Source organism: Balaenoptera physalus (genome assembly GCF_965194825.1).
Source record: "Balaenoptera physalus genome assembly, chromosome: 5".
Taxonomy (NCBI): domain Eukaryota; kingdom Metazoa; phylum Chordata; class Mammalia; order Artiodactyla; family Balaenopteridae; genus Balaenoptera; species Balaenoptera physalus.
The window spans coordinates 104470239-104496902 of NC_138884.1; the positions used below are offsets into that span (position 1 = coordinate 104470239).

At 34.5% G+C, this 26664-nt stretch overlaps 2 long non-coding RNA genes across 2 annotated transcripts in view; both read right to left on the minus strand.

The window, feature by feature from the left end:
- LOC309661227 overlaps positions 1-26664 on the minus strand; it is a 993791-nt gene that overhangs the window by 66135 nt on the left and 900992 nt on the right. The window lies entirely within an intron of this gene.
- The window catches only part of LOC309661221, a 122816-nt gene that overhangs the window by 48435 nt on the left and 47717 nt on the right, over positions 1-26664 (minus strand). Inside the window, exon 2 of the long non-coding RNA XR_014263903.1 lies at positions 17953-17998. This is a non-coding gene — a long non-coding RNA (uncharacterized lncRNA). The remainder of the gene's footprint in view (positions 1-17952; positions 17999-26664) is intronic.

A 26664-nucleotide genomic window follows, 5' to 3' on the forward strand; every position in this document is an offset into this window, starting at 1 on the left:
GGTCCAGCTCACGAGAAAGTGGCAGTATCACAACCAACTGATCACTGTGGTGATTTGTTCTCCGGGACACTCCTCAGGATGACTTTAACCCCTCAAAGAATGTAGCTGGAATTTGCAACTCAGTGTATTTCTAGGGAACAGCCTAGTCTTCACAGTATTTTTAAATATTTTTATATCAGCATGGAAACAAGGCTTTGTACATTTTAAGACCCCTAATGAGGAATTTCATCAAGAAATGGACAGACTACAATACTTGCTTTCAGTAAGTCAGGAGTTGAAATTGTTCTTTGTTCTTTGTTTTAATACAAAATACATTATGTATGATGTGAAAACTGGAATCTCTTGTTTTGAGTACCTTAGAGAGAAAAGTCATGAAGCATAAACTGAAGAGATATACTGTTTTGGAGGGGGGATCATAGAGATCATGAAAAAAAAGAGAGAGAGAGAAATAGACCATAAAGTGGAGTATATTTACAGTTGTCAGTGCTTATAGAAAGATATTGTCAATTATGGGGCATCAAGAATAAAATTAATGTGGATATGAATTTTCAAAATTACTGATCATTTTGCCATTGAATGAATATTCATTTAACCTTGTAATTAAGATAAATGATCATGATAATAATAACAATAGGTTCCAGTTATAGAGTTCCTACCATGTGCTAGGAATTGTACCTGTAAGAAAAGTATCAGAATCCCTTTTTTAAAGATGATTAAGTTGAGGCTCAGTTGAAATAACTTGCTCAAAAATGTATGCAGTCTTTAAGCACAGGTCTGTCTGAGTGAAAACTAGACATATTTTTAGGTAGGTCAATGTTGTTCTACCTCTCTTTTTAACATACTTCCTTCACCTGCCAGCAAAGATTTTGCTGAACTTTCCTTTCTGTAGTTTGTATATAATGAAAACGGTAGTCATATGAATGTGCTTTTCAATGTATCTCTTTTCTAGAAATGCTAACATGGCTCCAAAGAGACTTCCTTCACTCCCCAGGCTCCAGCCCCCATCCCTACCCATATCCCGCATCCCCTACTCTTTCAGACCTGACTGAGAATCATCTCTATAGTCTGTGAATTCAGTCCTTATATTGTACTTACCCTGGGTTATTTGTTTGGGCACTGCCAATATGGATCATAATAAAGTCTAAGAACATCTCACTTTCTAAAATCGAACGAGTATGTCCTGCAAATCTAACCAAATGTAGATACAGCAGAAGGCGGATTCAGGAGGGATCCATGCTTATCATGGATTTGAATGAGAAGGAAAGAGTGGGAGCATGTGAGAAAGGGAGTGTTGGGCTTGAGTCTCAATTCATCATGTGCTACCCGGGTAAAGAGCGTGACTCAGGAGTCTGACTGCCTGGATTCAAATCCTGTCTCACCTCTTTAATAACTCGGACGTTCCGTATGTTACTTGACCTCTCTGAGCCTCAGTTTTATAACATATAAATCAGGGATAATAATAGCTCCTGCCTAATGATGATTAAATGAGATAATGAATGGTAAGTTCTTAGAAAAATGCTTGGCACATAGTAAGTGGTCAATAAACGGTAACCTTTACTATTCACATTATTCTTGTTATCATCATTGTTATTATTGTGACTGCTATTACTAAATATTATTATTATCAATATTATATTGATAATATTATTATCAATATTTATCAGCCTCAAGGCCTTCATGAAAATAAAAAAAATTATCCAAACAGTTATTTTTCAAAATAGATTATTGTATTTAACCAATTATATTCGTTTTATGAAAATACAGCTTTATGGAAAAATGGAAAAATTCATTCAAATAATGGGACTAACTGGTAAACTTGATAGTCTATGATCAACCCCAAATATTGTTCATTTCCCTTGGGTGGCCAACTATCTCAATCTCTCCCTTGGCACAAGTCACTGAGTGAATCAGAGAGCATTTTGGAAGTTAAGCACATCTGACTTCAGAGTTTAGCCTACTTACTTCTAAATTCCAGCTCCAATAAAATTCAGTTTTCTCATCTATAAAATGGCACTAATAGTAACTACCTTGAAAGACAGTAATAATGATTAAACACATAATGTCACAAAGCAATAAAGGCTAACACTTACTGATCTCTTATTTTATGCCACACACTGGGCTAGGCACTTTCAATGTATTAACCATTTAACCTTCACAACTCTATATGGCACATGCTATTTTAATACCTATTTTTGTAATTGCTAAATAAATGGCAACTTTAGTTATTTAAACAAATGTCTTCACTGTGCTTGACATTTGTTTTCAGAGACAAAGCTTTTCAAAGACTCTCCTTTTCTAGGAGTGATTTTAGATCACCACATTATCTGCCCAGGTTCCCCACTGCCTGTCTTGCCTGAAGGTCTCCAAGCTGAGTGTGGGAGAATTTACCAGGGAGAAAAACTATTTAGTTTTACCTGGGTGACAGCAATTATGCAGAATGACAAAAGGAGCAGTTAAGTTACAAGTTAAGGATGATAATTCATTCTCCCCAGGGACTGTCACTCAGAAAGCCTTGAGAAAAAATAACACCAAAACAATGGCAGGCTCTATTGTTAACAGTCATGTCCCCATAATGCCTTGGCATTCTGAAACAATAAGACCACAAATGCAGTCTGCTGTCCCTCGAAAGCTCTCCAAGCACATATGCTATAGTTCAAGCTGTCACTCCTTGGAGACTCACCATGGAACGGTTGTCAGGTCATCCCTGTTAGCCATGGTGGCTCCATTTGTAATGAATGGCTCCATAGGACCCTCCAAAGAACTTACTTGCAATCAGACCCTCCAAAGAACTTAACTCACATCAGAAACTTACTTGCAATACATGAACCAAAGAGTGGGAGAAACCTAGATAATAAAAGTATGGATTTCCTCAATACAGATAGGAAAGTGGAGGTATTTGCCAAGACAAATAGTGATAATTATAACTTTTGCACATTATGTGCAAAGTGCTACTCTGAAAAAAAAAAAAAAAACACCAAATAAACAGAAATAAAGTGTGAATATCCACATCTTCAGGAGTTAAAACATTTTACTGATTTCTAATTCATCAGTACTGATTTGAATATCTTTATTTTACTTGCTATTTGCTATAGTCTTAAAGACAGAATTGTACTAGTTCAGAGTAAGTTGATGTCAGGTGGCATATTTATTGCTTGAAATCTATGGCAATAAATAGAGTAAGAGAGATGTAGTTTTTCAGGGCTTATTATGGCCTAGTATACCAAACTGTAAACTAGCACAGACTATATAGCAAAAAGGCAAATAAAATCATGGAGCCAGCTTGACTGAGTTCAAATCCCTTTCTTCCACATCTTGCTGAAAGACATTTGGACAAAAAAATCCCTTAAACTCTGTATGCCTCAGTTTCTGGAACTGTAGAATAGGTATAATATTTGCCCCTAAGCCATATGGTTGTTGTTAAATTAGTTAATACATGTCATATGTTTCAAACAGTGCCCAGCATATGATAACCACTGGATAAGCATTAGCTCTTACTCCGACTTATTTAGCATATTCAACAGTTAATTTAATCATTTCGTCATTTTAATTCCTATATTATTGATAATGAAATGAGTGTTTAGGGAAATCCCATAATCGACACAGGGTCACATGGAAGAGGTGGGACTGAAAACTACAGCCAGCTGGATCCAAATACTGCTTTTCTCAACAACTTAATTCTATTTTCTAAGAATAGGAGCTTTGGGGGAGAGTCAGAACTGAGGTCAAATCCCTCATTCTGTGGCTTACTAGCTGTATGATCTAGGAAAACTCATCAGAATTCTGTTAAACTTAGTTTCCTCTTCTGTAAAATGAGAATAATCATAACAAATTATAGAGGACAAGTAAGGATTTGAAGAGATTTTTAAGTTACTTTTGCTGTTCACAATGAAAGATGCTCAATTTGCATGTCACCTGGAAATACTGACATAACTCTTGTTTTGCTTTTTGGAGGGAATCATTAGTGAGGTTATTGGGGGAATTTTTGCACAAGATTTTATTTTTCCAAATAGTTTCTTCCAAAAAAATGTTAGTATTTAGTCAAAGGATTTCTTAGTCATCTATAAGATTAAAGTTTTAAATCGTATGAAAATCTGTATGACCCAAAATGGTTAGCCTCTATCACTTTTGATATAGTGAGTTTGGCATTCCAAAGGTTAGAAAGATGGGAGAGTTTGGCCTTCAAGTGTGTGTCCCAGCAACAAGGAATCTAAGCACCTGAACACTGGAAAGGCAGTGTTCAGAACAATACGTTTTAAATAAACATTTACTGGGTGAAACACTGTGAATTAGAGTACTAGCCAAGGAGGAGGGATTAGATTGAGGCATGAAAGAGGTCTAGAGGCAATCACTCTCAGATGTGGGACAGAATAAACAGAAAACTTACAAAAGAGATACCTAGTACGGTTTGTACTTGAGACTTGGAGTGGGGAGGAAGGAGTAGGGAGGAAAGTGGAGGAAGGTCTCAGATACCTAAGACTCATGGCTGGGCCAGGAAATAGTGCATTTGAATGTAACTCATCCCAAACACTACTATAAAAGTATTATGAGGGATGGGAGGAATAGTAGAAGAGGTCTTAATAGAGACCAACCTGCAAGGCTGGACTAGGTGCTTTCCTCTGTGCTCCTGGAAGCTGTCCCTCTCTAGTGGCTCTAGTGTTACCTACAGACCCTCTGTTGATCTGTCTCATCCACCAGACAGACTAGAGGTCCTTGTATAAAAGACCCAGATCATTCATCTTGTGCCTTCAGTTCCAGGCAGGGCACTAGAACATAGTAGGTGCCAGTAAATACTTTTTAAAAAACTATATGAAGAAGAGAATGATGGGATTTATTATATATACTTTGGCCCTGTAGAGTTTAGGCAAACGATGGTACAGACATGATCTTACAGACAGAAGCTTAAAGAAATCAGGGCAAGGATATGAGCAATTCTTAGCAGAAGTACCTAAAAACTTATGAAAAAAAATATATATAAATGAATCACTTTGCTGTACAGCAGAAACTAACACAGCATTGTAAATCAACTTCAATAAAAATAACTTTTAAAAAACTTATGAAAACATATATGATTCTATCCATCTAGACTCAACGTTAGAATATACCATTGATAGGTCAAAGTACAAGAATATGCATTCATTCATTCATTTATGCATTCATTCAACAAATATCTACTACATATCTCCTATGTGTGAAGGGTCTTACCAGGTGATAGATTCAGATGGAAAACAATACAGACACAAGTTTTTCTCTACAGTTTTTTATGGCCTAGAATTGGCTCTGAAATCAAACAAAAAGATTACATAAAAATTACTCAATCACAAGGTGATAGTTGTTACATAGAAAAATAGTAAGGTATATTCTGCCATAGACTAGGCATGAGGGGGGATGAAATAGTTTGGGGGCAGTACCTTGAGGTGATTTAGACATATCTACCATTGAAAACTATTGCTTTGGGTCTTTCTTAATTTCTTCTGGCTCTTGTTTTTATGATCTTGTTTTCCCTACCTAAAAATTCATTCACCCATTCACCTTGACATTTCTACCCCCAGTGTGTTGAAGGATCTCCAAGTCCTATGAGACGGGGGAAAAAAAGTAAACATGGCTCTGTGGTTCATCCCCAATACAGTGGGGAAGCAGTTAAGTAAGTATAAACAAGTAAACTTCCATGGTCGTTTAAACCCACCCCTCTCAAATGTTAATCTGTACAACTGTCGATTATACCCTATCACACCTCCAGCTGAGGAACTGCAACACATTTTTAACCATCCATATGGCAAACAGCATGGAAAACTGAAAAAGCATATGACAACTTAGGGTTCTAGCTTACTCCTAATGTTGTGCACATAATAAATTATAGCCTATCTACATGACCTTATTGTTCATATTTTCCTGTCCCATTCTTTTTTATCACCATAGGTGTGATTAGTATCCAGAGCTTCTGGTGATGTCAGTGGATACTCTGGATTCATTTGAAACCCATGACAAAACTGTGGCTTTGCCTATCTGAGAGAGATAAGAACTAACCCTCATTTAAAGAAAATTGTAATTGATGTACTCAATGCCATTCTTCTGAGAAATCAGTTGTCTTAATTACATAGTACAGACTGGTCACTTCTTTTTTTTTTTTTTTTCACTGTATTTTATTTTTACAAGAGATAAATAGACTGACACCAAGCATTGTACATGGATGACCACAACAAAAGCAACAATGATTGCAATTACCAAACATGAAACACACTCATACTATGTCATAATATTGACATTCACAGACTGGTCACTTCTGAGGAATTTGGTGAGGGCAGGAGACGTTCTGAATTTGTTGTTCTGGATGGGTTCAGAGTAAACATTTAGATTATTTATGCATCCTGGCTGGATGAAGCCGCCCTCCCCAGGTTTATGTTTCTCCGTGGGTGTTCCTTTTGACTCAGAGGTCACAGTGTAGGAGGGAGAGTGAAAAAAGCAGCCGGGGTGTTTGGGGGCCATTTTGAAGTGAACAGATCGGGGGTATGAAAATCTCTTCTCCAGTTGAGAAATTTCTAAAATGTTCAATGCAATAATCTTTCTATTGTTTATCAAATCCTCCCACTTTCCTTGTCATGCATTCTAGTGGTTTCTGCTACTGACACTGCTGACATTGGCAAAGTTTGCCATTGACATCCAACAGCTTCCCATTAATTTCTATATTTCTGTACATCAGAGCACTGCACTCTCATGATAATGTTAAGCATATTGTTTCATTATTTTTAGGCACTTCGTGGGGCTTACACTTTTTTTTAAAGCCAAAGCTATTTGTTACTGTTATCATGCCATCTTTTTCTTCCAAGTAAACCACAAATTCTTTTCACTAATGGCAAAATGAGCCCTTTCATAGATTTCTCTGGGTCTTTTATCTTAGTCTTCTTATAAACACAGAGATGAACCAAATGTCAAATTCTGAATCAGTATGCTATGGTCGGAAGAGCACCAAATTGGATTTGAATCCTAGCTTTGCTTTCCAATGACCTTGAGCATGTGAAAGTCAAGCAAGGAATTACATATAAAGAACTATCTGGTCATATAGAGATCTACCTCTAAATCTCTAAAATCTGTAATTCTATGATTATTTTAGAAGCATATGTAACATAATTTCTAAGGCATTCTCCAAAGAAATCAACAATGTACTTGATATTTGTGTGTTAATATTTATTTCAAAATCAAGATAGTAATGTCCCCCTTTATTGAGGCAATGAAACTAGTCAGATCAGAATTTGAAAGCTTTATCCTTCATCCAGCTGTTAAATAAAATTTCTGAGTAGCAGATCCCTCAATTTGAAAACAAGGGGATAATGTCTTTCCTCTATGATTTCTGTGAGAATTAAACAAGGTAATGTATGTGCAAATGCCTAGCATGAGATCTGACACATAGGGGTCAGAAAATAAATGATAGCAATTCTTACTATTATTGACACAAAGCTTTGTTCTTTTTGAAGCTCATTTATATACATTATTTCATGCTAACGGATTAAGCCCAATGCTGCCAAGAAATTTCATGTAAAAATATATCCCAGGGTCAGTGACATTATAAAAATTCCCATCCTGAAATGAAGAGACTGTCAACCAATTTTATCTTGTAACAATAAACTTCTTCAATCTATGTTTCATTCATTCAAATATCTCCTTGACCCAATAGCCTTGTAGCAAGTCTGTCATATTTTATTTACGCAGTCATTAATATGGCAAGTATTTATCAAGTAGCAACTATGTACCTGGATCTTATTTTATCAGATGATAGTTTCTTATATTGAGAAAGGGCCGGGAAAAAATAAAAAGATTTCTATTCAATAGCAATGTACATAGTGGTGAGCTGATTAAAAAAATGGGAAGGGGCTTAAGTAATTAATTTTTAGATGAATTTATTAATGTTCATTAACTGTAATAATAGTACCTTACATTTCCACAGTGCAGTAAGGTTGACAAGGGTCTTTTTCTAAAACATGTCCTGGGCCCGCCCATTTTGCTCCAAACCTAATAAAATCACCAACATTCAAGCCATCTTTATTCCTAACCAAGACTCTTAATAACAAACCCCTAACTGGTCCCTGTTTTCGCTCTTTGCATCCTAATAGCCATTTTCTACTAGTAGTTAAATTATTCTTTAAAGTGAAAATCAGATCAGTTTGCTTCTTGGTTCCAATGCCTTCCCCATACATCTTTCCAACACTGTATCCAAGAGCTGCTCCCTTCCCTAGTCAACCATGCTCAAGCCACAGCAAACTTTGGCCATTGCTGGAGTGGGCGGATCTGGTTCTTGCCTCAGGAATTTCACGCTTACTCTTCATTGTGTCTGAAACATGTTTTCGTCTCTTCTTTTTTTTTTTAAATAAATTTATTTATTTATTTTTGGCTGCATTGGTCTTCGTTGCTGCACGAGGGCTTTCTCTAGTTGCGGAGAGCAGGGGCTACTCTTTGTTGTGGTGCGCTGGCTTCTCACTGAGGTGGCTTCTCTTGTTGCAGAGCGCAGGCTCTAGGCTCACGGGCTTCAGTAGTTGTGGCTCGTGAGATCAGTAGTTGTGGCTCACGGGCTCTAGAGCGCAGGCTCAATAGTTGTGGCTCACGGGCTTAGCTCCTCCACTGCATGTGGGATCTTCCCGGACCAGGGCTCGAACCCGTGTCCCCAGCATTAGCAGGCAGATTCTAAACCACTGCACCACCAGGGAAGTCCCTCCTCTCATCTTCTTGAGCCTGTTTCCTTTTCATTAATTGGATCTAACCCTTCCTGAGCACTCATTCAGAAACTGTACTCTCTCTCTAGTATAGCTATCGCACTATAGTGTCACTGTTTTTGTTTTTGTTTTCCCCAGCTCTTTATCATTACTTATGGAAATGTTGTCTATTTGTGTATTCATGTAGAATCTAACTTTTCCACCAGAATGTAAGCTCATGAAAGAAGAGATCATGCTTTCTCATTGACATAGCCCTGTTACACAAGGAAATAAGACACAGCAAGGCTATATTACTTAAGCAAGTAAAGAATATTATAAGTAGTATCTAGGATGACTATCAGCTTTTGTGTTTTATTACAATTCATGGCTGGAGAATTTGCGCATATAAAAAACTCTGCCCCTTGTCTCAAAAAGTCTGAATCTAGGTCTTAAAATAAGATATTATCTCATCAATAGTAATAATCTAGGAGTTATTCTGCAAGACAACAATAATACTGTTATGTGATAAGACTGAATATGATTGTGTGCCAAAATAATCAAAGACAGTAAATGCTCTGATTTTGCATAGATAGTTTAAACAAACATGTTGCAAGAAGAGTTGTGCTTTTTCTTCCTTTTTACGGTAAATACTATTTATTGTTCTTTGAGCTCATGTTGCTTGACTCTGTGATTATTTGATTTTTCTGTTTGTTTAACTGAATGTCACACCCAGGCTTTCCTAAAGTTGCTGTATTTCATGTATTTATTTTGTAAATTAAAGTTATTTCAAATCAACTCTCTTTTGACCATTTTAAAAAATGTTCTAAAACCTCTTGAAATAAATGGAGATACAACACTAGTATTTCAAAATCTGCACTGTGGTCAGGGGTCACTGTGGTCACCATCTCAAGTGGCTATCTATTTGGGAAAATCTTCCCTTTTAGGGAAACTCAAGGAAAATAGTTTACATGGCCTGTTATCATATTTTTTTATAGGATTGCAGTTTATAATTAAAAATTATTGTGAAAATTCAATTAATCCTAAAATTTATTTAAAACTTTTTCATAAATTCTATCTACAACTCCTTTCCTTCTTCCATCTCCTCTATGCAAACAAAACCATCAAATCACCCTCTAATGGGCTCAGTCCCTGTTTTAAAAATATGTTGAGAGGGATTACATCCTCAGGAAGATGATCTGAATGAAAAAATCCAGACAAGTCTCTTCCTGATATATATCTAACCTACAGCCAGATCTAGATAGATAGATAGATACCTTCTTACAGTAATTGTTCTTCTTGTGGACCTCTAGTCTGTCTTTCACCATTCCTGGTTCCATTTGAGCCTACAAATTTTACCTCCTAAAAAAATATTACCCTTGTTTAGCAAGATAAAGAATGTAATATATCATATAGAAGGTGCCAATTACTGCTGTTTCCTAAGTGATATATAATGTAAGGAATTTTTTTTCCCCATAAAAGAACAAATAGTAAATATTTTAGGTTTTACAGGCCATTTATCTGTCTCACCTACTCAGCTTTGGCATTGCAATGTGAAAGCAGCCATAGATAATACACAAAAAAATAGATGTAGCTGTATTCCACATACTCCATAATGAAATTATTTCAAATATGTCTCATGAATTTCATAGCATCTATATATAGAAAAACAACTTGTCTTGAAAATAGAATGATGACACTGGAAAAAATTTAGACCTTATCAGATAGTTTTATCTCTATGAACTCCCTATATTTGTCATTTACTGACAGAATAGAGAATAAAACTAAAGACAATTAATTTGAATAAAATAATTTGTAAGTATGTTTTAGTAGGGGCTTCTAAAATTTTGAACCTAAATAAATATATATCCAAAAACATCTATTGAATATATACACTCATTCCCCTACCCCCTTCCCCTCTGGCAATCACCTGTTTGTTCTCTGTATCTGTGAGTCTGTTTCTGTTTTGTTAAGTTTGTTCATTTATTTTGTGTTTTAGATTTCACATTTAAGTGAAATCATACAGTATTTATCTTTGTCTAACTGATTTCACTTGGCATAATACCCTTTATGTTCATTCATGCTGTTGCAAATGACAAGACTTCATTCTTTTTAGTAGCTAATATCCCATTGTGTGTATATTATATACCCAATATTCTACTCAGTCTTTTCCATTGATTATTTTATTTAATCGTTACAACTACCTTCTGTGGAAGATGCTATTGTTTTATTTTTCATGTCCAGAGTGACAGAGCTAGTAAGTTTTTCAGTCATATGACTCCACAACTAATCGATTGCAGCCTAGGAATAAGACACATATAAGGTTGTACTCAGTGTCAAATCAAATCGCATAAATATTTTTGTAACTAAAAAAGGCAGGAAGAGAATATTGGATGTGATCATTCAGACCAAAATTTAAGTTAAATTAGCACAAAATCAATGGAAGAATAAAATGTTTTAAAGAGAGAAAACAGCAATTAATGAATTAGAAAATTGAATATAAGTTTTTAAATGCCTAGTGCTAAATTTTTCGATTAAAGAAAAAAAAATAGTTACAGTTCTAGTAATTCTGGGGAAACCAAGAAGAAAAAACACAAATTTAGTAAAAATGGATATGACTCCTGGAACTAATAAGCGATTCTAGCAAAGTGGCAGGATACAAGGTTAATATTCAAAACACAATCACATTTTTACATATCAGCCATAAGCAAGTAGAATTTTAAATTTAAACCACAATACCATCTATTTTAGCACCTCAAAACATGAAATGCTCAAGTGCAAATCAAACAGAATATGTATAAGATCTATATAAGGAAAACTAGAAAAATATGACAAATAGAATCAAAGAACTAAATAAATGGAGAGAGGTTCCGTATGAATGAATAGAAATACTCAATATTGTGAAAATGTCAGTTCTTCTCAAAGTGTTGTAGAGATTCAATGCAATTTCAATCACAATACCAACCAGTTATTCTGTGAATATCAATAAACTGATTCTAAAGTTTACATGGAGAGACAAAAGATCTACAAAAGACAACACGATATTATAGGGGAACAATGTTGGAGGACTGACACAACCTGACTTCAACACTTACTATAAAACTACACTAACCAACACACTGTGTACTAGTGAAAGAATAAACAAATAGATAAATATAACAGAGTAGAGAGCCTAGAGATAGATAGACTTGCATAAATATAGTCAACTGCTCTTTGACAAAGAAGCAAAGGCAATAGAATGGAGAAAAGATAGCCCTTTCAACAAATGGTGCTGGAACAACTGGACATCCACCAGTAAACAAACTAATCTAGACACAAACCTTCCCCCCACACAAAAATTAACTCAAAATGGATCATAGACCTAAATGTAAAGTGCAAAAATATAAAACTCCTAGAAGATAACATAGGAGCAAATCTAGATATTTGGGGGTATTGCAATGATCTTTACAAGATCAAAGACACAGTCAATGAAAGAAATAATTGATAAGTTGGACTTTATTAAGATGAAAAATTTCTGCTCTATGAAGGACTCTCAAAAGATTGAGACGACAAGTCACAGACTGGGAGGAAATATTTGCAAATATGTCGTATATCTGATAAAAGACTGTTATCCAAGATATACAAAGAACTCTTAAAATCAACAAGAAAATGAAAAACCTAACTAAAAAATGGGCAAAAGACCTGAACAGATACCTCACCAGAGAAGATATAGAGATGGCAAATAAGCCTATGAAAATATGTTCAACATCATATGTCTTTAGGGAATTGATAGTAATTAATTAAAAATTAAAACAACAATGAGATATCACTACAAACCTACTAGAGGTGGCCAAAATTCAGAACATTAACAATCCAAACACTGAGGAGGATGTGGAACTCTCATACATTGCTGGTGGGAATGCAAAGTGGTACAGCAACTTTAGAAGACAGTCTGGCAGTCTCTTACAAGATTAAACATACTCTTACCATATGATCCAGCAATCATACTCCTTGACATTTTTACCCAAAGGAGTTGAAAACTTATGTCCATACAAAAATCTCCACAGGAATGTTTATAGCAGCTTTATTCATAATTGCCAGAATTCAGAAACAATTAAGATGTCCTTCAGTAAGTGAGTGGATAAACTGTGATATGTCCAGACAATGGAATATTATTTAGTACTAAAAAGAAATGAGCTATCAAGGCATGAAAAGACATAAAGGAAACTTAAGTACATATTACTAAGTGAAAGAAACCCATCTGAAAAGCCTGCATACTGTATGATTCCAACTGTATGACATTCTAGGAAGAGCAAAACTGTACAATCAGTAAAAAAATCAGTGGTTGCAGGAGCTAGAGGAGAGATAAAAAATAAATGAATAGAAGAATTTTTAGGGTATCAAATTATTCTGTGGGATACTATAATGGTGAATACATGTCATTATTCATTTGTCAGAACCCGTAAAATGCATAACACCAAGAATGAGCCCTAATATAAACTACAGGCTTTGGATGATAATAACGTGTCAGTGTACGTCCTTCAGTTGTGACAAATGTACCACTCCAGTGAAGGATGTTGATAGTGAGGAGGTTGTGCATGTGCGGGGTCAGGGAGTATGTGGGAACTCTATAGTTTCTCCTCAATTTTGCTATGAATCTAAAACTACTTTAAAAATAGAGTCTATTTATGAGTTTAAAAAAGAATATGACTGATACAGAAAATATTATAATTTTATATATTTATAAAATCCATTATTTCTAAGGTATATGTAACAAAATTTATCCAGGAAGAAAAAATAGAAGAACTTAATGGAAAACTACATGACAGTAATTTGAACAAGTTATTAAAGAATTATTTGATATTAAGATTAAAAACTCAAGAGAGGTCAACAAGTTTTTTTCTCAGTTTTTTCAAACATTAAAGAACAGCCAGTTCCTATATGGTAGTTACCATGTAAAAAAAAAGGAATAAAGTCACATCAAAATAAAAGTGTACATCGACAGAGGGCAGCTTATAAGAAATTATTTTCTTCTTTCTAATAGTTTAGTGTTTTATTAAATGTATATGCAATTAATGCACATAATTACAAATTTATGTAAAGTAAAGAAATTTTTTGAAATTAAAATGTATAAATAGAAACATTTAATTTGTAGTCTATGGCCTAAAGATAAAAAAATCAAATTTAAAAATAGGGCATAAATTTCTTTGTTACAAAGAAAGTTTAATGAGAATTGGATATTAGCCTAAAAGGAAGTAGACAATTAAAACAAGTATCCAAACAATATACTCAGAAGGCTAATGAACACGTGATGAAAATACTCATGTAAAATCATGTACATTATCAGTAACATCCACTTTTTTCATGGATAGATTGTGATCTGTGAGGGCATGTATCCCTCAGAACTGTATCTCCAATAAACATATAACCATAGAGATTTCAATATTTGGTGTAATATATTCTCCTTATTATTTTTGTCATTATTTTCATAGCTATTGTCCTATGTTTATTTTCAATAAAATCTAATTGTGTTTTGAGATTGCACTGAGATTTGAGATGAATTTTGTGTGAATTTAAATGTTTACTACATTGAATCTTCCAGTACAAAAGTATTCAATTACTTAAAACTTCATTTATGTTCCTCAATAGAATTTAGAAAAATTTATCTTTATATAAATCATACATATCTCTTAAGTCTATTCCTAGGCAGTTTATCTTTTTTATTATAATTGTATGTGGAAACTGTCCTTCTATTGTGATTCTTATCTGGTTATTATTTTTATAGAGAAAATATATTAATGTTTTATATATTAATTATTGAACTATCTAAATAAATTTCCTTCATTTTATAATATTTTCTGTATTTCTGTTCATTTGTCATGTTTTTACAGTGTATAGAAATACAAAATATATTAATTTTACCTCTTCCCTTGACATATTTATACCAGTATCATTTAAAAAAATTATATTAAGGGGGAAATATTTATACCACAAAATAAAGAACAAGAGCCCATAAAATAGAAGTTATAAATCATATGGCACTAACTGTAAGTGGTATAAATAGTTTTGAAATTAAAATGAGTATTACCACAACTTGAAAGGTCATTATGTTAAGAAAACGTAATTTTCCATAAAAAATACTCGAAGCTACGTAATTGCAAAAGTATTTTACTGCTGCAAAACAACAGTGAAACGGGGTATTAAAATCTGTAAATTTCACTAGTTTTGATGTTGGCCATAGTCAGCAATATGTTTCCCTACTTATATATGCAGACCATAACACACACAACTTAATGTTTCCACATGGTTTCTTCAAATTGTTGCATTTATGATTTGTTGCAATTAGTATTTAGGTCTGCTTCTTAAGTCCAAACATTGCAGGCATTTAGGCAGATTTCTCCCTGCAAATTCTGTAGCTGTCAGGACTACACCAAACCCTGCTTTGTTCCCTTTGGTCTATATTCTCTCCCTTCTTCCTGTTGGTTTCCCTGACATCATATCTCTTACAGAATTATTTACACCTTAGTACCTGACTCTTGGTAGACATATTTTGATGTCTTCACTCCATTCCCATTTCTTTTGTTCAAAAATGAGTGATATTTGTGAGCAAGTGAATTTTGGTGCTTTCACTGACAAATAAACCTAAGCTCTGGGATTGAGGAGCAAGCTTTGGGTGTTAGTGAACATTCCTAAATTACAGCACTTTGTATCCCAGTAGTTGGTTCTTCTAGCCCACAGCCCCCTCTTTCAGGGGGTTTGAAAATGTAAGGCGTGATTTTTGTTCTCACAATGAGGAGGACCTATTGGCTTTTATTGGGCATGGCCAGAAATGCCAAATATCTTGCAATACAAATTATAAATTGCCTCTCTAAACCAAAACCAAACCAAATAAACATGTAAAAAATATATGAGACAGCCTACATCCTTAAAGCTGCCTCACCACCAAGGAAACAGCAGACATTTGTTCAAGATATAATTCTCGCTTCTCAGGCTAGCACCCTGCACTTCTTCCAGACACATAGTACTAGGACTGTAATGTTCTGTCTCCTTTCCTTTTAAGCATAGCTATATGGTTTGTTTTGGCCATTGTAATGTGAAAGGAAGTGAGATGTGTCACCTGTAGGTAGAAGTGTTAAAAATCAGTGCACAGTTCTCCAAGTTTTCTTTTTCCAGTCTCCAAGCTGATAAAGCTTGTGTCAAGATAAGGCTCTCACATCCTGGGTCCCTGAGAAAGCACATGAATAGATCCCTTGCCAAGCCATACTGTACCTATAGCATGAACACGATAAAACATGTATGGCATTAATTCACTAAGATTTTCAGGTTGCTTGTTACTACATCAGAGCCTAGCCTATCCTGACTGATACTAGACAATATTGGACGATAGGAGTGAGATTGTCTTTATGTACCTCTTATAGACCGTACTGTATCCACCCAAAATTCATAGATTGAAGCCCTAACCCCAGTGTGACTATATCTGGAGATGGGCCTTTAAAAAGGTAAAGTGAAATGAGGTCATAATGGTGGGGCCCTAATCCAATAGGACTAGTGTCCTTGTAAATAGAAAAGACACCTGGGGCATGAAAACAAAGAGGAAAGGCCATGTAAAAAGAAAAAAAAGAAGGAAAAATAGGAAAAGCCAAGGAAAGAGGTCTCAGGAGGAGAAACCACCTCTGGCAACACCTTGATCTTGGATTTGCAACCACTAGAATTGTGAGAAAATCAGTATCTGTTTGTGAAGCCATTAAGCCTGTGGTATTTTGTTATGACAGCCCTAACAAATACAGTTCCAGTTCCACCATCTTCACAATGTTTTTTTCAATTTTTTAAATTACAGACTCAGCTACCACAGATAAGCCTTATCCTGATCTTGTCCTAGACTGTCACTCTGGCCTCCTGCTTGCATGGAAATGTGCTTTAGAGTTTCATTTAAAATGTAGTGAGTCCTCCAACCTGGCTTTGAATCCCAGCTCTCTGATGCATCTGTGTTTTAATCCTAGCTCTATCTTAAACTTACTGTGAGACCTTGGACAAATACATTTATTTCTCTGTGCCTCAGGTTTCTCATCTTTAAAATAAAGATATCTGTATCTATCTCATAGTATTGCAGAGGGGAAAAAATGTGGTATGAAAAATAAAACACAGGGTAGATGTTTCTTTACAGTGAACACATAAAAGAATATTAATTTTCATTATTATAATCTCTAGTTTGGAAAGTCCTCCACCATTGTTTGCCTGAATCACAAAATATCTTGAAAAATTGGTCAGAACTGGGGTGAAGCAAGTGAGGGACTTGAAGGACCCTGAGAGGGAGCTTCTTAAATATTGCACCTCAGTTGCCTCACTTGTCTTCTCTCTACTCTCATCCTAGCCCCAATAAACCTGATAAACCTTTTAAACTTTGTTTCTCACTTACCAAGTTTCTTTTCCATTATTAGCCATTAGAGCAAGTGGAATTCCTGAGCTTAGGGTCCTACTCAGGTGTATGGGCATTTTCAGAACACTAGTTCCAACACTGCCTCTGTCAGCAATGTGGTAGCAAGATTCCCATATATCTTATACTCAATCCCATTCAACTTATAAGGTAGCCTTAGACATTTTCAGTCACCTGAACAATGATGATAACAAATTAAAGTTCAATGAGAAATTTACTCCAAAATCAAAGAACTTGTAAGTACACTTAGAAATGCTTGAAAGAGACATAGCATGCAGGGTTTTGTAGTGAAATGCTACCAAATACTTTATTTGAATTTTATAACAAGAAAATAAAGGCTGAGATGTGTTCCTTTTCAACTGAAGGAAATAGCTTCTATCAGCTAGAAGATCAGATCCAATACCTTTGGGGATCGATTTGGCTTTATTAGGTCTGTTGCTATTGTGATGGGCTAAGAAGTTTCTTTTGAAGAAAAGTAATTACTGTACCAGAGCCCCTAGTCAAAGAAATGTAATTGTGTTTTAAAAAATCATTTGCTCAGCACAATTTAGGCTCTCTGTGTCTTTCTGTAAGCTGGATCAATAACTAGCAGATATATAGATCTCCATGATGGCTAGAACTTAAATCCTCTCACATTTTCTAGTGATACTACCATGAAAGACAAACCACTGTGTGAAACATACTTACCAAAAGCTAAATTAGTACTTTATCACATTCACAACATAGTCACTATTATATCATTGGAGTGTTAAGCAGAGGAAAGAATATTTGTTGAACACATACTTTTGTCCAGGCACTGCAATATGTGATATATTTGATTTATATGATTTGAATTATATGATTCTTACTGTTACCACATACCTGTGGGTAGATAATGTCTGAATCATCCTCATTATGATACACGAAACTAAAAGGAAAAGAAAAGAAATCTGAACCACTGTAGAACAATTACCCAGCTATATTTAGTGAATGTTTTTAAAAAATGATGTTTGCCTCAAATCCCTATAATATATTCCTTATAGCTATATATGTACATATAGACCGCTATGTAGATGTATGTTAAACTGTGTATGTTTTGAACATGTTCAGTTTCCTTAAGTAACACTTTTATCTTTCTAAAGCCCCTTTGAACAACTCTGCCTTCCTGTTATGGAAAGACCTTGAAACCAGATAGATGCACTCAAACCATGAACGTGAAATTCTCATGCCCAGAGTGGGCAACATCTTTTACTGATAGACACTTGAAGAGTCTTATTTCTGACAATTTCTTTCCAGAAGGGTTGCTTCCTAAAGTGACAGCCACATGACACAATTCTTTCTAAAATTTTATAAGAAGTACAACCATTTTCTCAGTGTTGGAAGGTCTATGCTGGTTTGGAGTCCTGAATTTCCTTTCAACCAACTCAGTGGAACCCTCAAGCAAGAACCTTTACTTAAAACAATTAATGCAAAACAAATTCAGTTTAACATAATCTGAAGAAGACGGAAGTCTCATAATTCTGAAATGGGGAATACAAATTAAAAGTAAAATGATACCTTTTTTAATGTCGTGCTGTGGCAGGCCTTGATTTGAGAAAAAAAAAAATCCATCTGGCATTAGTAATAAAGATGTGCACTTTCTGAGTTATGTGGGTATATTGTTTCTTTCACATTTTTACAGTGAGGGCTAATTTTTAGTGCTATGGAACTAAACAATCTATTTTATTTTTAAAGAGATCAGTCTTATTGATTCCATAAGTCTTCATTAAAGAATGAATGAATAAGTGTTGAGCATCTCCTCTGAGACAATGTGATAAGTCCTATGCCAGAGAGAAGTGAGATGTGCAAGCAGGAGAGCACTTTCATCCAACCCGCAAGTTAAGCAAAGCTCCCCAGAGAATAGGGACCAGGGTCAAATTTTCAAAACAGGCAGCAATTACCAGGATGAAGAATGGGAAGAAGGACTTCGCAGGCAGAATGAGAGGTGAATGCAAATCACATTAGTGAAGTCTGATTATGATGCATTTCCATCTAAATCCTGTGCTTTCTCAGATGTCTCATGACCATCTCTCATCCACAGCCCCACACACGTGCACTTCCATCTGGATTCCCCATCTCAGGCAAAAGCATCATGAGTACCTATTCCTACATTCCAGAAAGGATGAGCTAAACTCAACTCTTCCCTTTCCTTTAACTACAGTCTTAAAGGAAGCACCAAACGTTCTCTATTCCATTTGCTAGGTGTTTATTTAAGCTTATACTTCTTCTTCGTCTCCAGTAATATTTACTTATTTAAATGCCATTTTCTCTTTAATCTGGACAACAGCCAGTTTTTATTGGATAATTGTCTACCTTTTAAATTCAGCAATTGTTGGCAGTTATGATAAGATATGTGCAAAGTGTTGGGGCTATAATGATGAGTATGACCCTGCCACAGACTCCAGTGGGACTATACCTAGTGAAAGAGATATAGACATAAAGAGAGAATTTTAATACAACGTATGTTAAAGATACACACAAAAAGCATATGAGGATCAGAGGGGAAGGCTGGAAAGCCTTCCAGGTGGATTAAAATCCTGCAGTGAGACTTCAGGATGAGAAGGAAACACCACAGAGAAACTATTCCAGAGAAAATAGAATTAGCAAAGGCATGGATATAAGATACAACGAGCTGTATTCAATGTTGCTGAAACTTAACATTTTGGGAGTAGGAAATGATGAGCGGTAAAGGTACAAAGGAAAGCAGAGGCCAAGTCATGCAGAATCTTGTGTGCCATGGTAAGAAAAACAACAATAACATTAATAATATGTTACTAAATCCCTATTGTACTCCCATATATGATTATACACTTATGTATTTCATCATAATAACTGTATTTTGAAAGATATATCATTTCAATTGTACAGACTTAAAAACTAAGCCTCTGATGAAAGGTAAGTTTCAATGGATTCTGATGCACTCAATTTCAAATATGATCTACAACTGCATTATCGCTCTTTCTCATCTCTGCCTCTTCCTAAAGCCTCTTTAATTTATTAACAAATACTTTTGCTTTTAATTTAAATTACACTGATTCACCAAAGGAGTATATTATTCTCCTGGCTTTCGATGGTTCACCTTTGCCTTTTGTAGAAGGTTCAAACTTCTTAATGTGGCTTTCGTGGTTGTTTATGTTTTCCCTTTCCTTCATCTTAATCTCTCTACACCCATCCTAAATTCTAGGTATACCTAATTTCTTGAATTTCCCTGAACTTGTTTCTATATCATTACCTGTGCTGTTTCACCTTGTTCAAATGTCTTCCTCTACTTTATTCTTTCCTTAATCTCTAGAAAATACATATTTACTCCCCAGCACCCAGAAGGAAGCAAAATCCCATGTTAATTTCCTTCACAAAGCTATATCCTCAAAAAATGGGGATTCACTTTCAAAAAAATGACTATGAAGACATTGAAATATGTGATATTTAACCAAAGATCATATAAGAAATATAACCTTCCATAAAGCCATTAAGATAACTGTATGAGGGTATATAATAGACAGATATATTTTCCTTTAACTGGTCCAGTAGAGAAGTACAGTCATTCCCACTGATGTATGGCTGTCTCTGAATTTTCTATGCCTGTGCTTTATAATCCAGGTACTTAGAAAATAGCACATATGGTCTAGCCAACGGCACTGTGCAAATCAAAGCATGACCCATTCATTTCTATTCTATCAGATAGAGATTGCAAATGGTGTACTTTCCATGTTCCACATCATTAGCATAGCCTAACACCAGATTCAGCTGCATAATATCTATGCCTGAAGGTGGAGTTGAGATGTTCAAAGGTGTGACAGTATGGACAGCTGAATCACAGGTATAATTCACTTATGCTACTTTCCCCTAGCTATGTATTGTGGATCTACAAACTTCCATATACCTAAAATAGAGACATAAGACCAAGTGCCCACCATAACTAAACTCATGATCTTGCAGAGGAGATAGAACATAATACGTGGAATATAAATAATAACATAAAAGCAATATGAGAGACTTCAATTAAACAGGAAGATATATTAAAATAAGCAGTTTTAAATAGCTTATGAATAATGGAAAAAGCACTAAACTCAGAACTCTGGGTTCTTGTCCCAATCCTGATATATGGTACCACATATGACATACAGCAAGTTACTTGAATTCTCTAAATTTTGAGTTCAGCTAAATACACCTGTTATGCCAACTTCACTAGACTTTGCAAAGGGTAAACGTTAAAAAGTGATTCTACAATTACAAAAGGATACACAGAGTATTATGCAAGGTAATTTCCATGCAAGGAACATTTTAGTGGACCAAGTGCTCAGCAGTTTCTACTTGAGTTCTCTTTTTCATTTGCTTTCAGGTTAGGTTCTTCTTTGACTACACTTATTAATCCCTCAAATAAATATTATTATTTTTATCCAATAATGATTTATTGAGCAACTAGTATATGCCAGTCACTATGTACAGTGCTAAAGATACAATCATAGACATGACATATAAGGACCCTGTGTCATGCAGAAACTGTCTGGCACATAGTGAGTGCTCAAGAAATGTTAATTTCATATTATTTTTTAAATTGAATTCCATATTTGGCGGGTACATACAGAGAGACTATTGAAAGTGAAAACAATTTGCATGACTTAGAAATTGCCTGGACAGAGTGGAAGAAAATTTTTGATTGCTGTGACAAAGGTTTGCAATACAAAATACAGCAGAACTGATTAAAAATTTATACTAAATTAATTCCCAAACTTCAGTAGGCAATAGGCAAAGGATAGGAGCTGACAGTTCACACCAAGGATAAGACAAATATCAGAAAAAACCTTGACAATTTTTCAGCCTCATTAATAAACAAAAGTGTGAGTGTATGTATACATATATACACACCATTTGATTTGTTTACACACTCACAATATAGGTATACTCGAACATATGTGTGTATATATACATACAAATTAAATGAGCAAATAACAGCAAAAATTAGCAAATGGAAATACTCAACATCTGAAATTGTGTGGTGAAATGGATATATTTTTATAGTGCTGATGCATTTTGATTGTACTTAGAGCATACAATCTTTCTGGGGAGAAATTTTAAAATGTCTTACTATATTAGAGTAAGGTTACCATATGACCTGATAATACTACTGTATTTCTATTGCTGCACGGCAATATTTCTACACACTTAGCAACTTAAAACAACACATCCTATTGTATCACAATTTCTGTTGGTTAGGAATCTGGCCATGCTTCAGCTGGATTCTTTCCTAGGGTCTCGCAAGGCTGCAAAGTGTCAACCAGGACCGGGGTTTCATCTGAGACTAGGTTGAGAAATGATTCACTTCCAAGCTCACTTGAGTTGTTGGGAGATCAGTTCCTTGTAGTTGTGATACGGAAGCGATCAGTTTCTTGCTGGCTGTTGGCTGGAGGCTGCTCTCACCTCCTAGAGGCCACCCACTGTTCCTTGCCACATGGGGCTCCCCAACATAGCTGATTGTTTCCTCAGAACCACCAAGGGAGAGACTCTAGTGAGATGGTCACTACAGTCTTATGTAACATAATAATAAACACATAATTACATACATTCTCTCACCTTTGCCATATTCCACTGTTTAAAAGCAAGTGACAGGCCACCACCACACTTAAAGGAAGGGAATTACACAAGGCTGTGAATAACAGAATGTGAAGATCATGGGCACAAACTTAAGATTCTGTCCACCACAGCTACGTTAGAGAATGTATTCTAAGGAAGTAATTCAACAAAAAAAAATAAAAAAGAGAGAAAGATTTAGATGGTCTTGTTTGTTGGTGTACTGTGTGTTTTTTCTGATAACTGGGAGTAGTTTCAATTCACAAATAGGCAAGGGAAAAAATGACTAGACTCTGGCAAATTAATTTAATTGTACTTTATTTACATTAGACATGAAAATTAAGAAGTTTATACACATATAATTGGAAAAATAAATAAGGCAACAATAAGGGGAAAAGAAGATAGAATAATGAATAAGTGATCATAGCAACTAGATAAAAGTTTATCTGAATAAATATTTAGAGTAGGAGAGGTTACAATATTTGTCAATAATTTTTGACATTTAAGAGTTCGGCTATTGTCTACTGTTTTTAAAAATCAAAGAAGTTATTTATATCAATAAAAACATGTGATTATTGAAACATAGAAAGCAAAAATAAAATGTAGAAATTATTTTTTAAACTCTGCAGTGTGGTTTTTTAAAGGATTGTAAAACTGAAAAAATTCTAATTAAGAAAAAAGGAGAAAAAAATACATATTAATAAGGAATGAGAAAGAAGGCATAATCACATATTCAAAAGAGTTTAAAAATATTTAAACACAAATATTGTGTGCAAAACTAGGACAACTAATTGGAATATTTGAAGAAAAATGGATGATTACCAAGCAAATATAAATTATCAAATTTGATCTCAAAGGATGTAGAAAATTTTAAATAGGCAAATAACTATAAAAATGTAGTGGCATTAATTTAAAAATTACCATTTATAAAGTTATTAGCCTAGATTTTTTATAGACGAATTCTATATAATCTTTAAATAACAAGTAATCCAGTGTTATTAAAAAATTTTACAGATCAAAAAACATTGAGATCCCCCATACCACTTTTAGAAATGAATGAACTTTATATCTAAATATGTCAAGATGAAAAAATACTTCAAAAACTTTACAATCATGTTTTGAATAATAATGCACAATTTCTAAGTTAAAAATTAGAATTTGGGAAATTTGTGTAACTTCTGCTCAACTGTGCTGTGACCATAAGACTGTTCTAAAAAATAAAGTCTATTAAAGAGCTAAAAAAAATTAGAAATTGAAGAAAATTAGAATACTGTTATTATTTTAAAACTGAAAATGATGTTGTTGAAGTTAATATGAAAGAATAAATATCTGATATGACAAACAAAACAAAACAACAACAACAAAAAAGGAATATGAAGGGAACTTTGCCTAAGTAGATACCAAAACTTACAATAAACCCATTATAATAAAAATAGGATGGCAATTGAGTAGGTATAGACAACTGTTCAGAATAAATAGTTCAAAATAGAGCCACCTGAAAGTGTGATTGAATGTATGACAAGTTATAGTTCAATAAAGTAGCAAAATGAAGTTTATTTCATAGCCAGCACAAGTGGTTAGCCATCTATAAGAAAACAAAGCACATGCCACATAAAAAGTAAATTCCTTACAGAATAATCCAATGTATGATTATCTAATGTAAAATAATATTATATAAATATACATAAATAGTCAATAATAAATAAAGATACCTATACATAATATATTTTATAGCTTTGTATCTATATTTAAAGTTATTTTTTAAATAAAACAATATATTAGAAAAATTTAGGAGCTCTCATATAGCTTTTTTGGGAAAGAATAGACCCACCAAAGTGAGAGGAAATCCAGATGTCATGAAGGAAAATGGACATAAAAAGAATTCCATAACAGAATCAAATAATAAGATAAATTATTTGCAACTCATATTGTAGAAAATTGATTACTATCTCAAATATACATAACACTTTCTGATAAGAAAAAAATACAAAAAAAAGTAAGGAAATTATATGAATAGGCAATTCACAGAATAAGAAATTTAAGTGACCAATAAATACAAAGATCATAGGCCTCACTGGCAGTTGGAAGTTGAAGACATAATGAAAAACCATATTTTACCTCTAATTGTAAAAAAAAAGAAAAAAATGTAAAGTAAAATAAGTCTGGCCTAGTGACTAACTTTGGAGCATAATCTGGCAATATCTATTAAAAACAAAAATCCCATAGCCTTTACATTTTCACTTTCGATTACCAGTATTACAGAATGAAAGCTCAGGTATGCAAAGCAATATATATGAAGATACTTTCTGTAGTATTGGCAGGGGGTGGTGCTAGCAAAACAGCAAAAGATTAGAAGTTAGAAAAACTGAAAATATCCCAAATGTTGGTTAATTGAGGGAGTTCAGTGCATGAAATATTATGTAGTATCTAAAAATAATGAGTTAATTTTGTTTTTATCTACCTAAAGAGATATCCATGCCATATTATTAAGTGGGTGAAGCAAGATGAAAAGTAACTTATATGTATATAAAAAACTGCAAGACCCCTACATATGTGCTACATATGTGTATATAACCCCTGCTCATCCCTTAAATGTCGATATTCCTTAGGCTTCTTTCCCAGATGCTTTTCTCTTGCCCAGTGACAGATGTATTTGCCTTGTTTTAGAATTGTATCACTGTAATTATATTAGTATTGCCACTTTCTGATTCTCCCACAGGACTTAAGGGCCTCAAGTGGCCAAGGACAGTGAGTTTATTTACTCTTTTCTCCCTGAATATAAACTAGTAGATACTCAACAGACATGTACTACATTGTGAGAAGAAAGAAGGAAGTAAAAGGAGGAAGGGAGAAAAGAGACAAAATATCTAGCAAATTGCCCGGCACATGAATGATCTTTACAGAATGTCATCACCCCCATATCTCTTTCTCACATCAGTCCCTCTGCCCCTCATTCCCTTGGCCCACGTACTGCTCACTTTCCTGATTCAGATACCATATCCAAGCAACAAAAAGGTTATCAAGCGATTCATCAATTCCTCACCTCCGATGCTTAGCTTTCCTGGCTGCATTTCAGCCCCTGGTGGGAGATCCACAGCCTTTGGCTCTGCTTGCAGAATGGCCAAAGAGCACATATGGATTGAGCATTTCATTTTCAATCCAAACCTGCTTGTATTAACGTTCTGTCATACTTAATATACACTGGGCAACCTGTAGTCTGATAGACCTGGACTCATTGGCAAAAGACAAAGCATGGCATTGTTGAGGCCATACCAGCAGGGGGTATAATTCTTTGTAAAGCTAAATAGTATGTTCCAAATATATTGCAGCTGTTGATAGGTTTTATTACATTTGCAGTTAGGGACCTTATTATGTTTGCAGAAAAGATTTATTATATTTACTTTTATTACTTCAGCAGTTTGGGATATTTTCATATTTGTCATGAACTTATTCCATTTATGCTCATTGAGTTTATATCTTAAGTTATCTACATGAGCAGGCTATGAATAATTTCACCTGTTGTCATTATACTTGCAGTCAATTCTCATTACCACTCCGCTAATATTTCACAGTATTTGCAGGTGCTGCATATTACATTAGTGGTTTGAATATTTTAAAGTCAGCAGTAATGGGCAGAGCAATCAGCTGAAGAAAGGGCACAGACCTAGCAAACGCTCAGACTCTTGGCAGATGGAGGAAAATATGCTGGACTGCAGAAGTTGGCTATGATAACCAGACTCTTTTTAAGAGTACGTGTCCAAAGGATTTAAACCCTAGTCTGACGTGCTCAGGCTCACAAACTCCAAATTATCTGTATATCTTATTGCTTCTACTTTCCAACCTTCTTTCACTGGTTAAATGAAGATTAGAAATAAAGGTTGAATTTATGACAAATTTATGTTTTCAGGGTGATCCTTTGCCTGAATTCTCTCTACCTTGAAAAGCTAGGAGATGGTTATATAAAATCACATTGTAGGTGAGTAT